The sequence below is a fragment of the Zea mays genome, chromosome 2, assembly GCF_902167145.1.
Source record: "Zea mays cultivar B73 chromosome 2, Zm-B73-REFERENCE-NAM-5.0, whole genome shotgun sequence".
NCBI lineage: Eukaryota > Viridiplantae > Streptophyta > Magnoliopsida > Poales > Poaceae > Zea > Zea mays.
The window spans coordinates 123761013-123774561 of record NC_050097.1 but is presented as its reverse complement, the minus strand read 5'-3'; positions in this window follow the sequence as shown (position 1 = coordinate 123774561).

Here is a 13549-nt window from a genome sequence, read left to right as displayed (position 1 = left end):
CATGAGACAATCGGGATTGGTTGTGACGGGGGAAGCTATTGATGAAGGTGCACCTACTGCCGAAGCTAAACAAGCTGACATCGAAGAAGAAAATGTTGATGAAGAAGAGGAAGACTATAACACTCTAATCCCGTCAAAACCCAGCCACTAGGATTTTGAAAAATCTACTATGTCTGAGGCTGATGTGCCCATGATGATGAAGCTGGGTTACTTTGGAGAAGCCGAGAAGAAACTTATTCGTTTTGCCGGAGAAGAAACCATTCCAAAGCCGAAAGATGACAAAGTAGTAGTTTTCAAAAGCTTTTTCAGAGCAGGATTGCAGTTTCTGCTTCACGAGATGATTGGAGAAGTTTTGGATAATTATGAAATCTATCTTCATCAGCTGACCCCTAACGCTATCGTTAGGCTCAATGTCTTCATCTGGGCCCTTCGAAGCCAAGGAATGGACCCAAATGCTGAAGCTTTCTGCTGAGTGCACGAATTGCATTACCAAACGAAGGCCAGAGAACACGGGTTACATGAAAATTTCGGTTGTTATAACTTCGCGTATCGCAAGGATATGAAGGCTCTGGTGCTAAGCTATCGTACCAAATGGCCAACCGACTGGAAAAGTGAGTGGTTCTATATCAAGGTCGACGAGAAGAAGATGGGAGAAGTTGAAGACGATGGTCATGAGCCCACTGAGTTTAAGCTTCAGACTCACTAGGCCCCTGTGCCGCATGACGTCGGGGTCACCATGTCAACAAGCTGTAGCAGAATTCAGGGTGGTGGCTGAACAGATCAGCACTAGAGATCTAGTGCAAGAATATCTGGCCAACAGGGTGTCTCCAACGTTGAGTGAATGGAGTATGCCGAAGCTGAAGGGAACAAGGAAGAAGAATGAACTTGTTTGATTGCCCTATCACTTCAAATTTGAGAAACAATTCGAAGAGCCTTGCCAAGAGTGGTAGAAATGATTGAAACTATGTGTAATGAAATTTTGGGTAATTATACCAAAAAAGAAGATCAACTGATGACTGCAGCCTTCGGCACCCGACTAAAACGAAGGTTGAATCGGTTAATGGCGCTTTAAACTTTGAATACCCTGACTATGAACGACTAAGTAAGGGTGCCAAAGGGCCAAAGAGAAAAAGGGTTTTCAGTGTTCTGAGCAGACAGGCTGCTAGGATGGTGAAAGAGGATGAAGAAGCTTTGAAAAAGAGAAAATCCAATCCTGAGCCGCAGATGGCTATTTCGAAGAAGAGAAGGGCTACAACTCTGGAGCCCAAAATAGCTGAGATAGAAGAAGAAACTCCTTCAACACCTTCTGTTGCTAAAGTAGAAGAAATTTTAAAGGTAATGACTGAATCCTTACCTATCAAGCTGCTAAGTCAACTAGGGCCACAATTGATGAAGCTTGCTGAGGTTCTTCTTTGGGCACCACCTACAACAACATGGGTTCGAAAACCCTAGGTACGGAGTTTACTTTCGCAAGTCTTACCCGTCAAAATAAAATACTCTCAAGGATATGATGGTTTAAGGAGCTCAAGGTGAGGCTGATCAAGTAGCAAAGACTCTGTTTGCAAAAATGCTTACTAAAAGTGGATCTTTAAAAATCCAGTTTTATTAGCAAGTTAAGTCATTACCTGAATCTTGAGTTCCTTCTACCCTAGTTCAAGCACTTGGCTAGCCATCCTTTTATCAACCCCTTTTTGTACACTGGAATGCTACGTGTTGGGCAGTGACTAAGTCTTCATGTCCGAGAAGTAACGGCGATTCGAATCGATTAATACCCAGCTGGGGATCTCCAATCACATGACATATGTAGCACTTAACCCTTGCATATGTCAACTCGCCACCGGGTTTCTTAAGACCAGACCGGGTTCACGCCAACCGAGAGCATAGATACACCACCGTCCAGCCTCTTGCCATGGAGGGTACACGCTACTCTCGCCATCTCTCCACTCCCATTGCGTGTTGGCCTTTCTGGTATTAGTCTGCCTGAGGCAAAGCTTACCCATGATTAGGCATGTGACTAGTTAAAAGATCCTCAATCAGCAAGCCTACATCGAGACGGTCCTTAATCGACTCAGACGGAGACACTACACTGAGACTCTCTTCTCGTGCAAGTCACCCGTCTGGTCTCAGCTTTATCATTTCAAACCCAAAGTTTGGTACCTGGCAGAGGTACATCTTTTGCAATGTTGAACCTGTCACGGCCATGATGGATTCACCATCAAGTTTTATTTTTGAAAACTTCCCATCCAATCTGTAGCATCACTTTTGTTTTAAAATAAAACATTTTGTTTTTCTCAAAAAAGGCTAAGCATCATAAAAATTCTTTTTATAAAAGGGTATCAAGGATGGGTGATCAATTTTCCAAAGAAGGAAATGCATCAACGGTTTAGCACACAACTCCTATCACCTAATGCATCAAAAAGGTGATATAGATTTTAAAATAGCAAGGAGGTGGCAAATGCACCGGGGCTTGCATTGTGTTGTAGGAGGGTCGGGCTCTGTTCCACAATTATCAAAATAAAAACGGAGGGCTTACCGCCGCGGGGGTGGTTGCCGCCATCCATCGCCGGAGGGTGCTTCCCTTGACGGAGCGGCGGTTGCTGCTTTCGGAGATGACGTCGGGGGTCGACTTGGAGGGTTCGCAGATGTCCTCTGTCCCCCTCCCCGCCAATGACCTCCATAGGCGGGTAGCTGGCACAGTAGGGAGGCTGGACGCTGGCGCCCTTACCCAGCCCCCAATGCGTCCCGAGCGCGGGTGCATGTCCCTGGTGAGTGTCCGCTCCTTCTTCTTTCTTGTGTCAGATTGCCCTTGGTTCTCACAGTTGAGATTTCCGTCCGTCTCTAGGACTTGGGGTTTCACAAGCCTTCCCTGCCACCGGTCCCAGAGGACACGGTGGACCGAGCCGCGCGGAGGGTCGCTGCGGAGAAGAAGAAGGAGAAGAAGGACGCGAAAAAGGCTCGGGCCCGCGAGCGGATACGGGCTCGGGACGCCTTGGAGAGGCGTCATCGGAAGCAGGAGAGGGACAATCTCCCGAGGGAGCCGTCACCGGAGACGCCTGACGACGACGACGACGACGATGATGAAGACGACAACATGGCTGCCCGCCTTGGCCTCAGCCCGGATCTGAGGCTGGGCCAGGGGTCGTCGAGGCAGCCCCCGAGTGGGCTGGCGCCGTCGGTATCCGAGGCCGGGACATCACGGTCCTCGTCCGAAGAACAGGGGCAGGCTGAGGGGGTACTTGACCCCTTAGCCGAGGTAGTTGAGCTGACCCCGGGGAGTCAGGCCGACCCGCTTGTCCCCCAAGAGCCATTGCCCGTGTCGGCCGCACAGGAGGTTGATCCTCAAGTCATCGTGACTGCGCCTAGGCGGACCGTCCCTTCGGCGCCCCGGGCGCCCGAGGCGGGGATGGTGCCGAAGCCGGCAGCGGGGCAAACCTTGGTAGTGCCCGTGGGGACCGAGGCCCTTGGGGCCTCCCCGCAGGCGTGATTGGTCGTGGTCCAGAGTGGGTAAGTATCTGAGGATACCTCAGTCCCGGTTCCTTCTTCGTGTTTCCTGATCCTGCTTTCCCTTTTCTTCCCAGCAAACGGAGGCACGGTTCGACTGGTCTGGCTCCCCGGAAGGTCCTTAAGACGGCGCCGGCTTCTGCAGCCAGTGCCACACCGGGCCACACCGGTCGGCTGGCCTCCACACAAGATGCCCCCAAGCAGGGGGCTTAGGCGGCACGAGTTGTCGTGGGGCGAGCTCCCGAGGCTGACCCCTCCGTCGAGGCGATCGTCATGCCGAGGAAGACTGCTGGTGCGGCCGCGGCCTTGAGCCCACCTGACGTGTTGCCGGTGCCAGCACCAGCTGCTGCCGAGGCTGTTACCGTTCTGGCCGTGGAGCCGCCCGTCGCCGCCGATGCTGAGATGGCCGAGGCGCCTCTACTCGAGGCCGTCGATCGGAAGCCTGCCCCCTTAGCCGAGGAGGTACCCGATGCGCCGACTGCAGGTGGTGCCGACGCCTTGGAGGAGGGGGGTGCAGAACTACGACCCGTCCTGGGCAGCGGCGACCTCGTCCTCGCGCGGCGCGATCCCAATGAGCAGCGTGGGCAGGCGCTCTGGTTCTGGACCCGTGGTGCCTCGAAACCCCTCTTCGTTCTTGACGATGAGTGGGAGGAGTAGTCCCGGGACGAGCTTCGTGAGTGTGCCGAGGCAACGATGGAGTCGCTTCGGTCGACCATGGAGGTCCTTTCCAGGGACGTTCCCAGGATCCTCCAGGTAAGGATTTCACGCGTACCTTTCACGTGATCAAGGCATTCTTTGTGACGCCCTGCTTCCCTTCCTCTGGATCTGATGGATCTGAGCACCGCCAAGTCGTCGTTCATCCGCCGCGAGGCCGACGTCTAGGGTTTGCTGCGGTTTCTGAGGGCCACGCTTGCCGAGGCTACCGAGCGCCTCTCCCAACGGAGCGCCGAGGCGGTGGACCTTCGGTTGCTTTGTGACGAGCTGGGGGCGGATGCAGCGGCGGCATGCACAGAAGCGCAGCGGCGGCAGTCGGAGCTTGGCCAGGTCATCGGTGAGCGGGACCAATCTCGGAACTAGGCTGCCGAGGCTGAAAGCCGTGCCGAGGCCCTTGGGGGCCAGCTAGCCAAGGTGTCTGCTCGGGCCAGAGCCCTTGCGGAGGACCTGGCCGTGGCCGTCGGGTCTGCATAGTCTGCCCACGCCGCAGCCTCGGAGCAGCGTGCCCGGGCTGAAGGTATGTCTTGGCTAATTTGAGAGTTTGATTCAACTTTATTCTTCAACTCATGTTTGAAGAATTCTGTTTTGGTTGTTTGCAGAGTTCGAGTCTGCCCTCAACGAGTCCGCCAAGGCACTTGCTCAGGCGGCTGAGCAGAAGGAAGCCGACCGCGCGGCCATGTCCGAAGCTATCTCGGCCTTCTGCCAAATCTTTGGTCTTGACGACGTCCCCTCGGGAAGCTCCCCCAGAGTCGCCTGCAGGCCTTGGGCGGCCATGTGCGCGGCAGACTCCGCGAGGCGCTGCATCACGGTGTTAGGCGGGCCTTCGCCGTGCTCGCTTCCCACTATGATGTGGATCTGGAGCGGGTCAGCGAGGGGTACAATCTTCCCAACGAAGATGAAGCTGCCTTGGCCGAAGTTCAGAGGCTTGACGCGGCCGCCGCGGGCCCAAGCGCAGTGCTGGCGTCCTCCTTCGAGCTGGAAATCCTTCCGCTTCCGTCGTCGTCCGAGGCCGGGGCGGACCTCGCCGAGGGTGGAAACTACGCTGAGGGTGGAGATGAAGCCGAGGGTGCTGCTCTTCCCCCGGGCGATGCCTGATTCTGCCGGAGCAGTTTGTTTTGAACATGTACGTGTCTTTCGCGGCCGCCGAGGCCTGAACACTTTGCCGTCGTGTTACAAAGCTGCATTTCTTTTCCTCCCGTTTCGAGTATCCAGACTTGTTCGTCAGTAGCAGAATCGCTTATCCGAGTAAGAGTTATTTTTCGCGAAAGGTGACGAGTGAGGTATCCGTATCCCGGAGGCATAGGAGTCCCTCGGCTCGGTCGGCCTTGCCGCTTACATGCGCTCTTATTCGTTTCGCGGGGTTCTGTTACTGACATAGCCGGGAAACACGAAAGTCGTTTTGGTAGGACTTTTTCCAAGGAAAATTTTGACGCAGAGGGGGTTCCCCCCTTCTAGCCCCCGAGGGAGGGTCGGGCTTTGTCGAGGCAAGGCTGACCCTTCCTTGATGGTTAGACTTTATTCGTGTATGTAAAGAGAACGAGGTATATGAACGACTTGAAAACATCTTAAGGGTAGAAGCGACGTAGTTGTCGTATGTTCCAAGCGTTGTTGTAGACCTCGCCTTGACTGTTGGCCAACTTGTATGTTCCGGGCTTCAAAATCTTGGCGATGATGAAGGGCCCTTCCCAGGGAGGCATGAGCTTGTGGCGCCCTCGGGCGTCTTGTCATAGCAGAAGCACCAAGTCGCCCACCTGGAGGTCTCGGGACCGAACCCCTCGGGCGTGGTAGCGTCGCAGGGACTGCTGATACCACGTCGAGTGTAGTAAGGCCATGTCCCGAGCCTCTTCCAGCTGGTCTAGTGAGTCTTCTCGGCTGGTCTGGTTGTTTTGGTCATCGTACGCCCTTGTCCTCGGGGAGCCGTATTCTAAGTCTGTGGGCAAGATAGCCTCAGCCCCATAGACTAGAAAAAACGGCGTGAAGCCCGTGGCTCGGCTTGGCGTCGTCCTCAGACTCCAGACCACCGAGGGGAGTTCCTTCATCCATCGCCTGCCGAACTTGTTGAGGTCGTTGTAAATCCTCGGCTTGAGTCCCTGCAGGATCATGCCGTTGGCACGCTCTACCTGCCCATTCGTCATGGGGTGAGCTACGGCGGCCCAGTCCACCCGGATGTGGTGGTCCTCACAGAAGTCCAGGAACTTTCTGCCAGTGAACTGGGTGCCATTGTCGGTGATGATGGAATTCGGGACCCCGAAGCGATGGATGATGTTGGTGAAGAACGCCACCGCCTGTTCAGACCTGATGCTGTTTAGGGGTCGGACCTCGATCCACTTGGAGAATTTGTCGATAGCAACCAGCAGGTGCGTGAAGCCCCCGGGTGCCTTCTGCAAGGGACCGACGAGGTCCAGACCCCACACGGCAAACGGCCAGGTGATGGGTATTGTTTGCAGGGCCTGAGCGGGCAGGTGTGTCTGCCTTGTGTAGAATTGACACCCTTGGCAGGTGCGTACAATCCTAGTGGCGTCGGCCACCGCGGTTGGCCAGTAGAAACCTTGTCGGAAGGCGTTTCCAACGAGGGCTCGAGGCGATGCGTGATGACCGCAAGCCCCCGAGTGTATTCCTTGCAAGAGCTCCTGACCTTCGGCGATGGATATGCATCGCTGGAGGATGCCTGAGGGGCTGCGGTGGTAGAGCTCCTTTCCGTCACCCAGCAAGACGAACGATTTAGCGCGCCGCGCCAGTCGCCGAGCTTCGGCTCTGTCGAGGGGTAGCTCTCCTCGGTGGAGATATTGCAGGTATGGGGTCTGCCAGTTTCGATTAGGTGGGACCCCATTCCGCTCTTCCTCGACGCGCAGTGCCTCACCCTCGGCGGCCGAGGGTGCCTCGGGCTGAGCCGAGGGCGCCTCGGGCAGGGCCGAGGCCTTCTCGGGCTCGGGCGTGTCGTCGGTCTTGACGGAGGGTTGATGTAGGTCTCAGGAGAAGACGTCCGGGGGAACCGTTGTCCGCCCCGAGGCTATTTTAGCCAGCTCATCCGCAGTCTCATTGTATCGTCGAGCGACGTGGTTGAGCTCGAGCCCGTAGAACTTGTCTTCCAGGCGCCAAACTTCGCCGCAGTAGGCCTCCATCTTCGGGTCGCGGCAATGGGAGTTCTTCATGACTTCGTCGATGACAAGCTGCGAGTCGCCACGAGCGTCGAGGCGCCGAACCCCTAGCTCGATGGCGATGCGCAACCCGTTAACCAGGTCCTCGTACTCGGCCACGTTGTTGGACGCCTAGAAATGGAGGCGCAGTACGTAGCGGAGGTGCTTCCCGAGGGGTGAGATGAAGAGCAGGCCCACGCCCGCTCCTGTTTTCATCAGCGACCCGTCGAAAAACATGGTCTAGAGTTCCGGTTGGATCGGAGCTGCTGGAAGCTGGGTGTCGACCCATTCAGCCACAAAGTCCGCCAAGATTTGGGACTTGATGGCCTTCCAAGGGGCGAACGAGATTGTCTCGCCCATGATCTCCACCGCCCACTTTGCAATCCTACCCGAGGCCTCTCGGCACTGGATGATCTCCCCCAGGGAGAAGGATGACACCACAGTCACCGGATGAGACTCGAAGTAGTGTCGCAACTTTCGCCGCATCAGAATCATTGCGTACAGTAGCTTCTGGATTTGCGGGTAGCGGATTTTGGTCTCAAACAGTACCTCACTGATGAAGTAGACCGGCCTCTGGACGAGCAATGCATGCCCTTATTCTCGTCTCTCAACTACGATTGCGGCGCTAACCACCTGAGTGGTTGCGGCTACGTAGATCAAGAGGGCTTCTCCCGCAGCGGGGGGCACCAGGATGGGCACGCTTGTAAGGAGCGCCTTTAGGTTCACGAGGGCTTCCTCGGCCTCGGGGGTCCAAGTGAAGTGCTCGGTCTTCCTCAAGAGGCGGTACAGGGGTAGGCCTCTTTCGCCGAGGCGCGAGATGAAGCGGCTCAGAGCCGCAAGGCATCCCATGACCCTCTATACTCCTTTCAAGTCCTTGATGGGCCCCATGTTGGTGATGGCCACGATTTTCTACGGGTTGGCCTGGATGCCCCGCTCGGAGACGATGAACCCCAGGAGCATGCCTCGGGGGACTCCGAAGACACACTTCTCGGGATTGAGTTTTACGCCTTTCGCCTTGAGACACTTGAATGTTGTTTCAAGGTCAGTGAGGAGGTCAGAGGCTTTCCTCGTCTTGACTACGATGTCATCGACGTAAGCCTCGACCGTTCGGCCAATGTGCTCTCTGAACACGTGGTTCATGCACCTTTGGTATGTCGCGCCTGCATTCCTTAAACCGAATGGCATGGTAATATAGCAGTACATGCCAAAAGGTGTGATGAAAGAAGTCGCGAGCTGGTCGGACTCTTTCATCCTGATTTGGTGATACCCTGAGTAGGCATCGAGGAATGACTGGGTTTCGCACCCAGCAGTGGAATCCACGATTTGATCGATGCGAGGCAGGGGGTAGGGAACCTTCGGACATGCTTTGTTTAGACCAGTGTAGTCTACACACATCCGTCATTACCCACCTTTCTTTTTCACAAGCAAAGAGTTGGCTAGCCATTCGGGATGGAATACCTCTTTGATGAACCCTGTAGCCATCAGCTTGTGGATTTCCTCGCCTATGGCTCTGCACTTTTCTTCGTCGAATCGGCGCAGATGCTGCTTCACGGGTCGGGCTCCAGCTTGGATATCCAGCGAGTGCTCGGCGACATCCCTCGGTATGCCAGGCATGTCCGAGGGACTCCACGCAAAAACCTCGGCGTTCGCGCGGAGAAAGTCGACGAGCACGGCTTCCTATTTCGGGTTGAGCTCGGAGCCGATCCGGACTTGCTTGGAGGCGTCGTTGCTTGGGTCGAGAGGGACGGACTTAACCACCTCTGCTGGCTCGAAGTTGCCGGCATGGCGCTTCACATCTGGCACCTTCTTGGAGAGGCTCTCCTGGTCGGTGATGAGGGCCTCAGATTCGGCGAGGGCCTCAGCATACTCCACGCACTCCACGTCGCATTCGTACGCGTGTCGGTACATGGATCCGACGGTGATGACCCTGTTGGGGCCCAGCATCTTGAGCTTGAGGTAGGTGTAGTTGGGGACGGCCATGAACTTGGCGTAGCATGGTCTCCCCAGCACTGCGTGGTAGGTTCCTCGGAACCCGACCACCTCGAACGTGAGGGTTTCCTTTCAGAAGTTGGACGGAGTCCCGAAGCAGACGGGCAGATCGAGTTGCCCAAGGGGTTGGACGCGCTTCCCGGGGATGATCCCATGAAATGGCGCCGCACCGGCCCGGATTGTGGACAGATCGATCTGCAAGAGCCCGAGGGTATCGGCGTAGATGATGTTGAGGCTGCTGCCTCCGTCCATGAGGACCTTGGTAAGCCTGACATTGTCGATGACGGGGTCGACGACGAGCGGGTACTTCCCTGGGCTCAGCACGCGGTCGGGGTGGTCACCTTGGTCGAAGGTGATGGGCTTGTCGGACCAGTCTAGGTAGACTGGCGCCGCCACCTTCACCGAGCAGACCTCCCGGCGCTCCTGCTTGCGGTGCCGAGCCGAGGCGTTCGCCACTTGCCCACCGTAGATCATGAAGCAGTCATGGACCTCGGGGAACTCTTCTGCCTTGTGGCCCTCCTTCTTGTCATTGTCGTGGGCTCTGCCACCTTCCGCCGGGGGCCCGGCCTTGTAGAAGTAGCGCCGAAGCAAGACGCACTCCTCAAGGGTGTTCTTGACGGGACCCTGATGATAGGGGCACGACTCCTTGAGCATCTTGTCGAACAGGTTGACCTCTCCGGGAGGCTTCCGGGGGTTCCTGTGTTTGGCGGCGGCGACAAGATCTGCGTCGGCGGTGTCGCGTTTTGCTTGTGACTTTTTTTGCCCTTCTTCTTCGTGCTGCGCTGAGTGGACGCCTCGGGGATGTCTTCCGGCTGGCGTCCCTGAGGCTTCTTGTCCTTCTGGAAGATGGCCTCGACCGCCTCCTGGCCAGAGGCGAACTTGGTGGCGATGTCCATCAGCTCGCTCGCCCTGGTGAGAGTCTTGCGACCCAGCTTGGTCACCAGGTCGCGGCAAGTGGTGTCGGCGAGGAACGCGCCGATGACATCTGAGTCGGTGATGTTGGGCAGCTCAGTGCGCTGCTTTGAAAATCGCCGGATGTAGTCCCGCAGGGACTCTCCTGGTAGTTGGCGGCAGCTTCGGAGATCCCAGAAGTTCCTAGGGCGCACGTATGTACCCTGGAAGTTGTCGGCGAAGGCTTTGACCAGGTCGTCCCAGTTGGAGATCTGCGCAGGAGGCAGATGCTCCAGCTAGGCTCGGGCGGCGTCGGAGAGGAACAGGGGGAGGTTGCGGATGATGAGGTTGTCATCGTCTGTTCCACCCAGCTGGCAGGCCAGTCGGTAGTCCACGAGCCACAATTCCGGCCTTGTTTCCCCCGAGTACTTGGTGATGGTAGTCGAGGTTCGGAACCGGGTTGGGAATGGCGCCCGTCGTATGGCCCGGCTGAAAGCTTGCGGACCGGGTGGTTCGGGTGAGGGGCTCCGATCCTCCCCGCTGTCGTAGCGTCCCTCACGCCTGGGGTGGTAGCCTCGGTGCACCTTCTCGTCGAGGTGGGCTCGACGGTCGCGGCGATGGTGCTCGTGGCCGAGGCGACCCGGGGCTGCAGGCGTTGCGTCCCGCGTGCGCCCGGTGTGGACCGAGGCTTCCCGCATGAAACGGGAAGTCGCGGCGCGATGCTCCGGGGGGTACCCCTGCCTTCGGGAGGCAAAGCTTTTGGCCCATCAGACCGCGGCATCCTCTAGGAGATTCTTGAGTTCTCCCTGGATATGCCGCCCCTCGGTGGTGGATGGTTCCAGCATCGCTCGGAGTAGTATTGCTGTTGCAGCCAGGTTCTGGCCGACCCCACTGGAAGCCGGGGGCAGCCTTGCCCTGGCATCGTCAGCGATGCGGTACTGGACGTCCTGGGCCAGATGACGCGCTTCTCCGGCTGGTGCTCGGCCTGCCCACTCCTGTCTGATGTTCTGCCGGAGCTGCACAAGTTGTCCTGCTTCCTCGTCGAGCCTGGCCTACATCTCACGGATTTGCTCGAGCTGTGCGTCCTGACCCCCCGCAGGGACTGGGACCACAGCTAGCTCCTAAAGGATGTCAACGCGAGGCGCAGGCCTAGGGGGATCGCCGTCCTCCGGCATACCAAGGTGGTTGCCTTCGTCGAGACCCCCTAGATCGATGTGGAAACATTCGCGACTTGGGCCACAGTCCTCGTCGTCGAGGCTGTGGCCACCATCAGAGTAATCGGAGAGGCAGTAGTCACATGCGGTCATGAAGTCCCGCATGGCACTGGGGTTGTCGAGCCCGGAGAAATCCCAACCAGAGTCGGGCTCATCATCTTCCTCGGAACCCAGGGGCCCGTAGGTCGAGACGACCGTCAGTCGGTCCCAGGTTGACCACATATGGTACCCCGGAAGGTTAGGATATGCCTTTATGAAAGCGTCCACCAAAGCGGGGTCGCTTGGTGGGTCGAAGCTGAATCTAAAAGGCACAGGGTGGAAAACGGACGGTACCTCTTGATCGACGGATGGTGACAAAGTCGCATCGGGGACGGACTGCACCGTTATCTTGGGTACGAGGCTAACGCCCAACAAGTCCTTCGCGAGCGTGCTGGCGTCATCCGTCCGCTTGGAGTTGGCGTGTTGCGGGGAGACGACGCTCGCCTTCGTCTCAGACGTGAGGTCAACGCCCGACGTGTCCCCCGCTGGGGCGCCGGCGTCGTCGACTCGCTCGACAGCCAACGAGGTGCCGCCTCCTGCTTGGCCATGGTTGCCCCGCCTCCTCCTTCTGCGGCGGGGGAGGTGACGGGACAGACCCGGATGCTGTTCTTTCGCTACGCGGGGAAGACATCGTCGATTCCGCCGCTGGCGGGCGGGCTGACGGCCGCCATTGTCGTTGTCGCGTGGCGGAGGAAGGAGTAGCATGTCGTAGCTGCCGTCGAGGGACATGAACTCAAGACTCCCGAAACAGAGCATCGTCCCGGGCTGGAGAGGTTGCTGGAGACTACCCATCTGGAGCTTGACGGGAAGCTGTTCATCAACACGCAGCAGGCCCCTACCTGGCGCGCCAACTATCGGCGTTTCGACCCCGGGGGGTCCTTGGACCGACGAGTAAATTGTCGTTGCGTGTCCCAGCCCAGATGGGTCGGCGCGAGACGGAACACAAGGGGGAAAACCGCGGCTTCGTGTTGTCCTGCGCCCAGGGCGGATGCGTTTGCAGTAGGGGGTTACAAGCGTTCGCGAGGGAGAGAGAGAGAGAGAGAGCCTGTCTGTCAGCCCGTCCTCCCATGCGGCCACCTTTTTGTACGAGGGCCCTGGACCTTCCTTTTATAGATGTAAGGAGGAGGCCAAGGTGTACAATGGGGGGTGTAGCAATGGGCTGACGTGTCTAGCAGAGAGGAGCCAGAGCCCTATGTACATGCCGACGTGGCTGTCGGAGAGGTGTTGGTGCCCTGTTCGTGTGATGTCGTGGTCATCGAAGGAGCGCTTAAACCCTGTAGAAGCACAGCTGTCGGGGCTATTGGGTCCTTGCAGACGTCTCCTTGCTTCCGTAAGGGGCTGAGAACCGCCGTCGTCATGGGAGCACGCGGGGTGCCATCATTACCTGTTTACCGAGGCGAGCCAGATGGGACGCCGGTCTTGTTCCCCGTAGCCTGAGCTAGCTAGGGGTAGGGTAATGATGGCCCCCCTTGTGACGTGGTCAGTCCGAGCCCAAGGTCGGGCGAGGCAGTGACTCCTCTGAGGTCGAGGCTGAGTCCGAGCCCTGTGGTCGGGCAAGGCGGAGACTGTCTTCCAAGGTCGAGGTTGAGTCCGAGCCCTGGGGTCGGGCGAGGCGGAGACCGTCGTCCGAGGTTGAGGTTGAGTCCGAGCCCTGGGGTCGGGCGAGGCGGAGGCCGTCGTCCGAGGTCGAGGTTGAGTTCGAGCCCTGGGGTCGGGCGAGGCGGAGCTTCCTATGGCGCCTGAGGCTGGACTTGGCTGCTGTCAGTCTCACCTTGGCGAGTGGCACAGCAGTCGGAGCAGGGCAGGCGGCACTGTTTTCCTGTCAGGTCAGTCAGTGGAGGGGTGAAATGACTGCGGTCACTTTGGCCCTATCGACTGAGGAACGCGCGTCAGGATAAGGTGTCAGACGATCCTTGCATTGAATGCTCCTGCGATATGGTCGGTTGGCGAGGCGATCTGGCCAAGGTTGCTTCTCCGCGAAGCCTACCCGAGCTGGGCCTCGGGCGAGTCGAAGGTGCGCCCGTCGCTTGAGGAGGCCCTTGGGCGAGGCGTGAATCCACCTGG